The 14223-nt window shown below is 43.1% G+C and overlaps 1 protein-coding gene across 3 annotated transcripts in view; it reads left to right on the plus strand.

Annotated features, from left to right (window-relative positions):
- The window catches only part of LYST (lysosomal trafficking regulator), a 722897-nt gene that overhangs the window by 31519 nt on the left and 677155 nt on the right, over nucleotides 1-14223 (plus strand). The gene's annotated exons all lie outside the window — the stretch shown is intronic.

The following is a 14223-nucleotide window of genomic DNA, read 5'->3' on the forward strand; positions in this document are numbered from 1 at the left end:
ATTTCTGTGCGGCGGTATCTTTTGGGCTACAGGGGTATATGATAAAAACAGGAGCTTCCACTCATTGGCTGCATATACTGATTCCCGTGATTGCAATTCCTTAATTTTTCACCTTATATCTCTGTGTTTGCTGCAACACAGATCCTCTAAGCGTTGGAGTCCATCGACAATTATGGCATCGACTTCATCTTTTGCAGACGATCGCTTGCTTCCGCTCTGTGCTTGAAAACGGGCACTGACAAGAGGAGCCACAGTACTACTGTCCATTGATCGTAGCTCACTCAGGACTGACACATCTTCAGTGCCCTGAGAAAATGGAAACGGTCTTAGGAGCGCAGGAAAGAGACTCGGACAAGAGATGGTGTTAAACCACAACGCGTTTCTATGGAGAATCCGTCTTCATCCGGTCGAAACACATTGTGGTTTAACCCCATCTCTTGTCTGAGTCTCTTTCCTGCGCTCCTAAGACCGTTTCCGTTTTCTCATTGCTCCCATCCTCCATTGGAGGTTTTCGGCTGGAGCTGCGGTGGAGACCTGACATTTTTGTCTGCCCCTGGGTTGCTTCCTAAGCGCTCCTCTATGACCGCTTATCACTGACTCTTACATCTTCAGTGCCCGTCTGTTGGCTTGTTTCCTGTCGAGATGGCTCCGATGCCTGTGCCTCTCGAGGCGCAGCTGTACTGCAGATCGTTCTACCCCCCCCCCCCCCAAAAAAAAAAATATATATTTATATTTTTTTTTAAGAAACACTTGTTGTTCTCTCACATTTTACCAACACAAACATTAACATTATGTTTACTTTCGATCGCTGGGACAATGTTTTCTGTAGAAACATCAGTTGCTCGTAATGAACATACGAGGTGACTCGTTTGCCGGCAGATCCACTGGGGGTGTTTTGGCTGTTCCGGTAGTCATGGACAAATCGATCTCTACCGGGTATGGACTGCATAGGCTACAATCAAAAATCCCAAATTTTTTTTTCTCTTTAACAGTCTTAATGAACATTTTAGCAATTTAAGCTGACCGTTAATTACCAGTTTTTTTTTGAGAGGAGGTGGATTTCTCCAGATACCGAGGGTCCAACTAGCAAATTATCTTCTCCCACAACGTTCGGTTTTTAATAATATCATTGTGCGAACTGTCACTTTGATCTCATATGGACGGATTCGCTTCCACTAGTGTTATCTGGCGTCGGGTTCCTGTCGCTTCACAGCAGGAATCCCGAGCCTTGCATTCGGCAGTCTCCCATTCCTCTCCGGCCGCAGAGGAGGCTGCTCAGCAGACTCGTCGATCCCGGCACTCTGCTCAGACCAGCTCTGTGGGTTTGGTTGCTGCTGCCACCTCTGGTCCAGCTATAGCAATGTGCTGGTCAGCAGCGAGCTACTCCAGGGACTAAGTCCTCCTTTCAGTCCACTGAGCATGCCCGTGGGACGATCTCTCATTGGAGATCGGAGGTCACATGCTCAGGTCCTTCTCCAGCTCGGATTAGACCATCAGAAAGGTCAGGAAGGTCCCGGAAGGACGCTGCTATAAAAGGTTTGCATGGCCGCTCAGCCATGCGCTAATATAGACTGCATTACCAGACTATGAGGAGTGAGTGTTGTATGCATGTATGAATGTCTCTGGTGAATGACTCATTAAGAAACCGCTGCCCTTGGTACGCATATGTTGTGCAGCCTAGCCTGTTAAGCGCCCAGGCTTAGGTGTAGGTAGAGGTAGAGGCAGAGTCTCAGACTGGCATCAGTGTCCACCGCTGGCTCTGCACGCCACGGTGCACGTGCTCGACACTCCAGCATAGTCAGCGTCTATAGTGGCGTCCGCAGGTGCGACGCCACGCGCCCAGAAGGTCTAGAGGGACTCTGACCCCGTGTCCTTGGGACAGAGTTCTGTGACCGCATTCTGTGCGCTCCCTTGCCAAGCTCTGTGAGCTTTAAACAGGCTCCGGCATTTATGTTCTGCGGTAGTGTGGCTCTGTGAAGCAACAGAGTCCACCCCTGTACACACCAAGTGACACTAACCCGCGTGTGTTTTTCTATTATACCGCCATATAGCGTCCGCCATTACTGAGCAGCAGTTTACCACCCCTGCACGGTGGACCCCGGGCTGCGAACGCACCTTATTACCATCTTTTTATATTTGGTGCGTTCCGCCAGCCCTAACAGTTATCAGTGTCTCATTTTCGATGTCCAAGGACTCTTCGTCAACATCAATGTGCCTTCTTTTTTTGGAGGGCTGCTTGGACTATGTAAACTAATTTTTTTATTAAAAGGTTTCTTTTGATTTGTTCTGAATACGTTTATCACATCCCAGAAACAACAATCTAGGCCACTTTTGATCAATTTTTTAATTTTTAACACAACTTTTTAAAAATTATATTGCAATGTTATCGTTTATAGTAATATGTTTGTTGGGTGTCCATGTACTGTTTATGTGTTGACCAGGAAGGTAACATCCGAGAGTGGACCCTCTGGATCGCGGCACTGGAGCTCCCAGGGGTGAGCGCGCCAGGTGGAGCCGACCCCTATACAGGGACCGTTAAGGGCAGACCCTCGGAAGACAGATACCGCGACTGCTAGAACCAAGAGGGGCGGCTCAAAGGACCAGAGAGGGGCTGGCGGAACCAAAGCACAAGACGAACCAGAGATACAAGACGGGTCAGGCACACGGGGCGGAGTACAGGACTGAGAGTGGAGTACGGGGCTGAGTGCGAAGTGCAGGACTGAGTAGGAAGTACAGGGCGGAGTACAGGGCTGAGGCACGGAGTACAGGGCTGAGGCACGGAGGACAGGAATAGAGAGAGGGTTGTAGGGAGAGCCCCTACAACTTGGCCAGAATACCGCATGGCACTGCACACGATAATCAGGCATCCCCAAGATGGTGGAGACGCCTGATATAGCACGCGCTGTACTCTGATTGGGCAGCCAGACCTCTGGGCGGGCGCTTGCAGAGTTAAGGAACCTGCAGAGCGCGCGCCCGCGGCCTAGGGCGGCTGCACGTGACACTCATGCGATGGGAAGATAGGAGCGAGGAGGAGGCGGGCACAGCGTGGCGCGCAAAGGGCCAGTGAGTACAGGCGGCGGGCCCCGCTGGAACTGCTGGAACTGCGGCGGTCACCGCCGCCGACGTGACTGTTTACTAAATGTTATGAAATGAATGTAGTTTGTTAAAAAAGGGGTTTTAAATGTTATACACTGTGTTCCAAATTTTTATGCAAAAAATATTTCCTCATATTTTCTCTAAATTACCTATATGAATTGCAGTCATTGTTATTTTCCAGTCATCTAATATTCTAGTATAATTGCAATGTTTTTGCACAAACTGCCTATGAAAACAGTATATTTTTAAAAACAAGAAACACTCAAAATGCATGTTCCAAATTATTATGCACAGCAGAGTTTTCAAACTTTTTATTTTTATTTTGCACAAAAAAATGGTCAATTGTGAAATTATAAGCATTATTAGCTTATTACAAAATGAAATCAAACAGTTTTCAAGTCAAAACTTTATTCTAGGTGATGTTACATTTGCACATAGGACCCCTTGTTCGAAAGAAGCTTCTGAACTCTCTCGTCCATTGAATTTGTCAGTTTTTGGATGGTTTGTGCTTCAATTGTTTTGCATGTGGACAGAATACCCTCCCAGAGCTGTTGCTTAGATGTGAACTGCCTCCCGCCGTCATAAACACTTTTTTTGATGATGCTCCAGAGGTTCTCAATGGGGTTGAGGTCAGGGTAAGATGGTGGCCACACCATAAGTTTGTCCTCTTTTATGCCCATAGCAGCCAGAGATGCAGATATGTTATTTGCAGCATGAGACGGTGCATTATCATGCATGAAAATGATCTTGCTGCAGAAAGCACGGTTCTTCCTCTTGAACCATGGCAGGAAGTGCTGTTTTAGAAACTCATAGATTATGGAGTTCATCTTTACCCCTTCAGGGATCCTAAAGGGGCCGACAATCTCTCCCCATGATTCCAGCCCAAAACATTACTCCACCTCCTCCTTGTTGGCGCCTTAGCCGTGTTTTCATGGGGTGTCCATCAACCAGCCATCCTCCACTCCATCCATCTGGACCATCGAGCGTTGCACGGCACTCATCGGTGAACAAAACAGTTTGGAAGTCAGTCTTCATGTATCGTTTGGCCCACTGGAGCCGTTTCTGCTTGTGTGCAGTGGATAGAGGTGGTCGACAGGATGGCTTACACACAGCTGCAAACCTCTGAAGAACCCTGCATCTTGTTGTTCGGGGGACATTGGAGGCACCAGCAGCTTCAAAAACTTGTCTGCTGCTATGACAAGGCATTTTTTGCAGCTGGTCTTTTAACCTTCGTCAGGCTGCATAATTTTACAACGTTAACAGGCTGCAGAGGTACAATTGTACCTTCATATATATCTCCACTGTGGGAAGACTTTCTCCTTTACTTGGTTTCAGTAACTAAAGTTCATTCAGCTACAAATGTTATGCTGATATCTATTGGCCAGTGTTGTTACTGCTCACTTATGTTGCTGTCAATTAAGTTGATTCAAACTGGGAGTGGCTTCTACTTCTCTTCCTGCCTCCCTCCTCTCATAGCCATTTTGCTGTTCATCTCATTGCTGTGAGCACACACATTTCTAGGCTTGTGAAGTCTTCAATTTCTTGGATACGAAGGTAGGAAAGTCTCACAGCATCTAACAGCCAGTTATACCTTCATTCGCTTTATGTGGGGAAAGAACAGTCAGAAATTGTCTTTGAGCCTGGACTTGGCTTACATATATTTTGTATGAAACTTATCACTATAGGTATGATTTTTATATGAAAAATGGATAATAATTAGTATCTACATATTGTTTTACGATGTTTTACTTATATTCAGCACAAAATAAAGATGGTGGCTCTGTTACAATTTTCCTATTGGTCGAAAAAACAGTCGAAGATGGAATGAAAATTCTGAAACCGTATACGGTTTACATAATATATAAATTACATTTATAAATAATTATCACTAGAAATAATTTACTTTTTTATCTGCACTTTAGAATCGAGTTTCATTCTACTTGCCACGTGTTACTGAACTAAATTACAAAGCCAAAATTCATCTACCAAGTCAGCATGAGTGATAGTGATGCTGGATCTAGTTTCCGCCATAATCCAAGAAAACGTGTTTGCAGGTTAGTATCATTTTGTGAAAAGCCAATAATGTAGTATTGTGTAGTATTTCGGAAAATTGTTTATTTTTCATTTTTTCATATTTACAGATTTACGTCTGACGAAATAATGCGAATGCTAGAAGAATCTGATTCTAAGCATGAGGAAGAACCATATGTTGCATCTGATGATGAAAACTATGTACCACAAGTGGATGTTACTGAAGAAGATTCAGACATTGAACAAGAAATGGTCATAGAGCAGGAAAAAGAATACGACTCAGACGAAAGTGTTGAGGATGAGTCTGTGCCTCAAAGTGCAGGCGACATTTGGACTGCTAAGGATAAAACTCAATGGTGTAGTGATCTACTGCCAAATGCACAAACAAAATCTCGTAATGTCCTACAACAAAGAGGTGGCCCTGCAGCAATTAGCAACCTGTATACAGCAAAAAAGATATTCAAGTCAATCATGACTCCCGAGATGTGTGACATCATATTACGAGAAACGAATCGAAAGGCCAAGAGAGTTTGTGATGCTTACAACAACGAACTGGTACAACGTTTTCCTGATTCTTCTGAACGGCCACCACTAAAAACATTCAAGCAATTTACTGAAACTGAACTCCATGCATTTTTGGGCATACTGATTGCTGCTGGTGTGCACAGAGATAACAAAGAGAATCTGGAGGAAATGTGGAATGTTGATGCTCTGCCTCTTATACGTGCAGCCATGTCTCGTGACCGCTTCAAGATGATACTCAGATTTATCAGATTTGACAACGAAAATACACGTGCAGAACGTGTGCAAACAGATAAAGCTGCACCAATACGGGACATCTGGACAATGCTGAACAGAAATCTGAAGAGAGCCTACAAGCCATATAATTGTATCACCGTCGACGAGCAATTATTTCCATTTAGAGGCCATACTAAATTTACCCAGTATATACCTTCAAAACCAGCTAAATATGGCATAAAGATTTTCTGGGCTTGTGACTCGTCAAACGGCTACCCATTACAAGGTCAGCTCTACACTGGGAAACCAACTGATGGTCCTCGACAAGTAAACATTGGTGAACAAACAGTATTGGACCTAGTGAGCTCGTATAAAGGCTCTGGAAGAAATGTCACCACCGATAACTTCTTTACAACCATGGAACTAGCTAAGGTATTGAACTCCTGGAACATGACACTAGTTGGTACAGTGAGAAAAAACAAAAGGTTCCTACCTAGCAACATGCAGCCTGCCAAAGAAAGGCCTGTAAACTCGACAAATTTTGCCTACAATCATGATGCAACAGTCTGTTCATATGTACCAAAGAAGAACAAATCAGTCGTGCTTCTATCATCTATGCACATGACGGGAGAAGTTGAAGAGACACTAGCAGCCAAGCCAGAGATAATAAAATACTACAACAAAACAAAAGGTGGAGTTGATGTTATGGATAAAATGTTGGGAGAGTACACTGTGAAACGACGAACATTACGTTGGCCTCTGGCATTTTTCTACAATATGATTGACGTCACTGGGTTTGCATCCTACATCATCTACAGAGAACACAATCCAAGCTTCAGGACAAAGGATCAACGAAGAAAGTTCCTGAAAGATCTCGCAAATCAGCTGTGTATGCCTGCAATTGAAGATCGTAGTACAAACCGAATGATGATGAGAAACCATTTTCTTCGAGGTGCAGTAGAAATGGTGCTTGGCCGATGCATTCTGGTAGCATCGCAAGCAGCAGCTGGCCCTCAAATACCTCATGGTAGTCGTGGACCCTCCCCTGTTGTTGGTAGTTGCTATGTCTGCCGAGACCTGAGGCGAAAACAACGTAAGACTAGAAAGTCTTGTGTGGTTTGTGTGAAACCCATTTGCGATGAACACTCGGTAGCAAAGACAACATGCATTACTTGCGAAGAAAATCAATAACAAAAATTTCTTACATTTTATTTTATAATGTAAATGAACAGTTTTTTTTACTTGTTTATAATAATAAAATAGCATTATCATTAAAAAAAAATTATTCTTATTTCCTTGCATTATCTTCATTCAAAATATATGAGGGTACATTTGTACCTATGCAGCTTGTTATGGATGCAAAAATATCTCGACCCCTTATCTCGGAAAGGGGTGGAGATATTTTATTGAAATTTGGCCAATATATTCTGGACCAAAACTGCAGAGATGTCAAGAAATTGTAGCCCTCTACGGCTTTTCGAAAAAAAGTTATTGCAATTTTAAAACGGAATAGGTACAATTGTACCTACTCAGCCGGACGAAGGTTAACCTGATGCAATTGCCTGTTGGAAAGAGCCCTCAACTTTTCCTTATCAGCACACACACGTGTGTGCTGGGAATCAGCTACATACTTCTTGATTTGCGATGATCACAATGAAGTGTCTTGGCAATGTTGATTGTAGTCATGCCTTGACCTAAATACTCCACAATTTGTTGCTTCTCAGCAGCCGACACATCCTTTTTTCTTTCCCATTTTGGCAAAAAATGTAGGCTGCTTAATAATGTGGAACAGCCTTCTTAAGTAGTCTTGCCTTTATTTGGACACACCTGCCAAACTGATTTGCACAGGTATCTGCAATTGCTTTCAGTGATATAAAGAGCCCTGACACACATCACCATCAATGAGTTTAAATGACAAACAAAAAAATTCTAACCTTATCACTCCTAAACTCTTTTTGCATAATAATTTGGAACACAGTTTATTGTGGTGTTTCATGAGTTTTGTATCTATAATGATTTGGTGAAAAAAAATAAATTTAATTTTGGTTTGTTCAAAATGAATACCGTATTTTTCCGACCATAAGACGCACTTTTTTCCCCCCAAATTTTGGGGGAAAGTGGGGGGTGCGTCTTATGGTCGTAATACACGGTCTAACCTGTTGGCAGCGGGTGGGGCTCTGCGGTGCGGTGGTGGCAGCGGGCGGCGCTCTGCGGTGCGGTGGTGGCAGCGGGCTGTGCTCCGGTGCAGGGGCGGTGGCTCCGCCGGCATTTCTTCGCAGTCCGGAGGCCCCCGCAGTTCCCTTGCTGGCCGCCGCCATGTTGCGGTGGCCTCCGGGAGCATGGACGCCGGAAAGATGGCCGCCGGTCCGGGGACGGCGCGTGCGCAGCTTCAGATCTCGTCCCGAGATCTCGCTGCTGTGGCTTGATCCCTCACTATCCGACATCTGTGTACATACAAAACCATACATTTAGTACACATACATCGGACGGCCACTACACACTCAAATGATGTATATAGACATTGTGGTGTAGTGACCACTGTGTCCGCTAGGGGGTGCTGTGTGGGTGTCCCAGAAGAGAGGACGATTGGTAGGATACTGAATGACCGTTATGAATCTCAAGGAGGGTGGCCTTGGGATGGAAGCTTGAACATGTGTGTTGGTCAGCAGAGGTACTGCTGAGCTTCTGTTACACTGTGTCATGGAGAGCGTTCCAGGTAGCTGGTGAGACGGGTGGGACCAGCTACCTACAAGTCCACCCATGGGTGTGTCTAGAACGCCATGAAATAATGTAGGAATGCTTGTAGGACCTGTGATGAGGTCATAGCCATGTGACCCGGTGGGCGTGGCTACGGACCACATAAGGTGGCCAGGGTAGGTCACATGAGTGAATGCTTGGACCCGGTTGGTCCGTTTTGAAGGTTTCGCTGGAAGATGTGTCTGCCTTCCTGAAGTGCCTGTGTGTATAATGGCTGCTTGTGTCTGACAGTTCCCAGGGGAGGGAATGGACATCTGCAGTGTGGTGAAGCAACCATGAGGTAACCCTGACTGGGTGAGATAACTGTGAGGCTAGAGAGCTTGCGTATTGGACATTGCATAACTTGTGTGACTACAGGGTTAACGGAGTGGAGCTCTATCATGGACGCTATACTCTTTTTTTTTTTTTTTTTTTTTTTTTTTTTTTATATGAACTTTCTATTGCTGTGGGTTTATGATGCTTAATAAACTGCATGGAATGTTATTGTTTTATGGAAAATCCGTGCCGGACGTGATTTATTTGGCTGCAAAGCGAGTATCCCCTACCTTAAAGACAAGAGCTACCTTACAACATATTTAATTGTACTTACATTGCCTCAGGTCGCTCACACACTAGACACCCTGTACAGCTGACGTTATGAAGACTGTGTCTGCAGAGAGTATGTTCCAAAATGCCTGAAATCATATTTCCTGTCATATGACCACATGGAAAACCCTCATTAACACAATCCAACGCATGGTTTCATTTGGACATTTTGGTTGATTTGCATCTGGCTGTGTTTGCAATAGACTACAATGGCAGAAATAATGCTTCCGTTACCCGTGCGTTAGCTGGACCGGACCCAAAATCGCTGCAGGCCACATTGGAAGGTGCATCAGAAAAATGTTGCAAATGCATGCTAATTTTGACATGCGTTACGATGCGTCACACTAATGAAAGTCTATGGGGTGCGTTACAATGTCCGTTACATTGCGTTTTGGGTACTTAAAAACTTGTCCGTTAGACCAGGGTTCCCCAACTCCAGTCCTCAAGGCCCATCAACAGGTCATGTTTTCAGGATTTCCTTAGTATTGCCCAGGTGATAATTGTATCACCTGTACAATCCAAGGGAAATCCTGAAAACATGACCTGTTGGTGGGCCTTGAGTACAGGAGTTGGGGAACCCTGCGTTAGACGGACTGCTCTAGTGCAATGTGAACCCAGCATAAGAGTGAAGATGTGCCTATGGGATGGAGGATGTGTGATGGGTATATGGGCACGGGAGGGGGTGATTCATTTCTGTCATGTGCTCTCTACTCCTTTCTAAGGGGCAGACAATGACTGGGAGTTTATGTTCCTGAGGATGCTAGATTTCTCCCACCTGGTCAGTGTCTGCTGAGGTGTTGTGGCATGGGAAAACTGTTGCTCATAGCAACCAATCACAGCTCAGCTTCTTTTAAACAGCTCTGGTGAAATGAAAGATGCTTAGTGAATGGGTGGGGCTATGTGGAGTGGGTGTGGCTGATACACACATGCATACACACATCTACTCAGTTTTATATATATAGATACAACTATAGGATTAGTAATGTATAGGTGTCTTATAGACACCTCTCCATTACTAAGCCATAGGCTTGATGTCACCTGACCATACAAAGGTGACATCAACCCCACAAATATGAACCCCACTTGGCACCGCTACAGGGCAAGTGGGAAGAGCTGGGCAAAGCGCCAGAATTGGCACATCTCATAGATGTGCCTTTTCTGGGCAGCTGGGCGCTGCTATTTTTAGTGTGGGGTGGCCCATTTCAATGGCCCCTTACCAGCCTGAGAATACCAGCCCCCATCTGTGAGCTTTAGCAATGCTGGTTGTCAAAAATGGGGGGACCCCCATGCTGTTTTGTTTTTTTTAATTATTTAAATAAATTAAAACTAAGGCATGGGGACAGCCTGAATACATGTGGGGATTGGATGTTTGTTAGGGAATTCCTACATGTTCAGGCTGTCAAGTAGCCGCAAATCATGCAGCTATGGCAGCAGAAACTAAATCTCCTTGCACTTCCAAATGCTCGGAGATCACCCGAGCAATGAGCTCAACACTACTGTGTATACATTACATACATTACATAGGAGACACTGCTGCCTTCATAATTTGAAATGATGCTGACACTAGCCAGCGTCAGAACATATTCCTTCATTCCATCAGTGAACAGTCTGAAGAAGAATATCATATTTGGTATTTCCGTATTGGGAACGACCCGACCTATAAAACTATCCCACCAGTTAACTCCTTCAGTGAACACTGTAAAAAGGAAATGAGACAAAAAATGCTTTTTCATCATACTGCCAAACAAAAAGTGGAATAAAATGCGATCATAAAGACGACTGTAAAAAAAATGTCATCTCTGAAAACATCATCTTGACCCGCAAAAAGCAAGCTGCCACACAGTTAAATCAACTGAAAAATAAATTATAGCTTTCAGAATAAAGGAATCCAAAGATAATTATTTTTATTATAAAATAGTTATTATGGCATAAAAGCACCAAAACTCTAAAAAATTATATAAATGTGGTATCACTGTAATCGAATTGGCCTGAAGATTAAAGCCGACTTTTGAATTTTTGCCACATGTGGAACGCCCCCCCAAAAAAAAAAAAAAAAAAATTAAAAATCCTGACATGATGGTCTTTGTTCATTCTGGCTCCCAAAAATTGGAATACAAAGCGATCAAGAAATGTCATATACTGTTGAAAGAAATATGTAAGAATTATAGCTCTCAAAATATGGTGATGCAGACTAGTTTTGCAAAAAAAAGTATTTTAATATGTGACAGCAGCCAAATGTAAAAACATCTAAATAAATCTGGTATTGGTGTGATCGCACCAATCCAAGGATTTCCCGAAGTCGTCTAATCACATTGCATGAGGAATGGTGTAAAAAAGAAATGAAACAAAGTCTTCACCTACTGTTGCTTTGTTCATTCTGCCTCCCAAAGATTGCAGTAAGGCTAAGCTCACATTTATCTTGCGCTGAGTGCTTACATCGGGGGTTTCCGTATAAATCCCTGTAAAACATGATTCAGATTGAACCCCCAGCGGAAGTTTCCCTATAATGAAGCAGATGGAGTCACTGTAGACGCTGTCTGGCCTGTGATCTGGTGTTGCCATCTTTTTAGGTGTACATAAAAGTGACGTCGTCCACCGTTTTGTGCACCTCTGAAAAGGACACCTCTGTACAGAGGACAGACAGAGTCTCCTGCCTCATTATAGTGAATGGATTTCTCGGGAGTTTCATCTGAGGGAGACATCTCACTCAGAGATTTAGTTGGAAATCCCAATATAAGTGCTCAGCATAGAGCAAAGTATAAATGTGATCCCAAATGTAATGTAAAATGTTTCTAACAAGTGCTTCAAATCCTTAAAAAAAAGCAAGTCCCCATTCGTGTCCGTCATCTGTCAATGGAACTATATGGGGCTTCCACGTTATTGGTGGTACAAAGGTTCTGAAAAAGTGAAATGACTCCTTGCCCCCCGCAAGAAATCCAGCAAATTCTGCGCTCCAAAATCCAAATGTGCCTTTCGCTTCTGAGCCATACAGGGTGCCTAAATCACATTTAGTGTTCATATGCTTGGCATTTCTATATCAATTTTTGGGTGCATGTCTCCAGAAGCATGAGCTGGACATAATGTACTGGTCACTACAACGTCCGTTTGCAATTTTCTCTCAGCAGCTTCCACTGCTGCTTGTTTCTGTAAAACACCCTTATAGTCAAAATCGTCACTACACCTGAAGATAAATTCCTGAAAGCTGTATAATTTCCAAAATGGGTTCACTTGATGGAGGATTCTGCTCTTCTAGCACTTAGGGGCTCTGTACAAGGAGTCTGCAAACTATTGTATGAAAATCTGCACTAAAGGAGGCTAATAGCATGTTGTCACTCCCAAGTCTATGGCTAAGCAGCACTGTACAGCAACATATGGGGTGTTTCTATATTCAGCAGAAATTGTGGAACAATTTTTTGTGCCATTTTTTCCTATTTCCACTTGTGAAAATGTTAAATCTGGGGCTAAAACTACATTTTTGTGGTAAAAATGTAATTATGCATTGACATTTGTGGTGTCAATATGATCACAGTACCCCTAGATGAATTAACTGAGAAGTGTAGTTTGTAAAATGTTGTCTCTTATGGGGGGGTTCTGCTATTCTGGTACCTCACTAGCTTTGCTAATGTGATATGGCATCCTCAAACCAGTCTAGCAAAATCTGAACTCCAATATGGCGCTTCTGCCATTTACACTGTACCTCAAAAGTAGTTTTCAAACACATATGAGGTAGCTGTGTAGTCAAAAGAAATTGCACAACAATATTTGGGGGCCATTTTGGCCTGTTGCCTTCGTGAAAATAAACAAATTGGATATAAAATAACATTTTTGTGGGAAAAAAATTTAATTTATTTTTTAATTTTATTTTCTATTTTCACGGCTCTACGTTATAAATTTCTGTGAAGTTCCTGGGGGTTCAGTGTGCTCACTACACATCTAGATAAATTCCTTGAGGGATATAGTTTCCAAAATGTGGTCATTTGTGTGGGATTTTCACTGTGTAGGCACATCAAGAGCTCTCCAAATGTGACATGACACCCGCAGACCGTTCCATCAAAGTCTGCGTTACAAAACATCACTTCTTCCTTTTTGAGGCCTGGCTTGCATCCCACATATGTGGTATCAGCGTACCTAAAGGGTTAATAAAGTTCTTGTACGGATTTTGTGCACCTTGAGGGTTACAGTTTGTAGAATGGTGTCAATTTGGGTATTTTCTGCCATAAAGGCCTCTCAAAGGCCACTAAAAAAATGTTTATGTAAATTTTGTTGAACAAATGAGAAATCGTTGGTCAACTTTTAACCCTTTTAACTTTCTAACAAAAAAATGTTTAAAAATTGTGCTGATGTAAAATAGACATGTGGGACATGTTATTCATTAACTATTTTGTGTAATATAATAACTCTCTGGTTTAAGGACATAAAAATTTGGAAAATTGCTATATTTTCAAAATGTTATCACTATCATTAAATATAATAACTTTGAAACGTTACCTTGCTTCCACTCATTGGCTTTTTCGTGTGGTGATTTTTTTCTCTGTACATGTAATAAACAGAGACATTTTTTGCAACTTGACAAAATTTATTGAGTGCAGTTGTTCCTTCCCATGAAGTACAATATGTCATGAAAAAACAGTCTCTGAATCAATGGGATCCGTGTAAGCGCTCCAGAGTTATTACTACATAAAGTGACACTGGTCAGAATTGTAAAGTTTTGACTGGTCATAAAGTTGCAAACATGCTTAGGGGATAAAGGTGTTAAAGGGAACTTGTCAGCAGTTTTGGCCATATAAGATACGGCCACAGCCTTTTGGGGCTTATCTACAGGATTCTATAATGTTGTAGATAAGCCCCCGGTCCGACCTGAAAGATAAGAAAAATACGTTTTATTATACTCACCCCGGGGGGCAGTCCGGTCCGATGGGTGTCACAGGTCCAGGTCCGGCACATCCCATCTTCTTGAGCATTCTATAGAATGCTGTAGATAAACCCTGAAAGGCGGTGGCTGTAGCTTATATCCGC

The sequence above is a fragment of the Dendrobates tinctorius genome, unplaced genomic scaffold (genome assembly GCF_039654945.1).
Source record: "Dendrobates tinctorius isolate UK_male_01 unplaced genomic scaffold, ASM3965494v1 ptg000293l, whole genome shotgun sequence".
Classification (NCBI taxonomy): domain Eukaryota; kingdom Metazoa; phylum Chordata; class Amphibia; order Anura; family Dendrobatidae; genus Dendrobates; species Dendrobates tinctorius.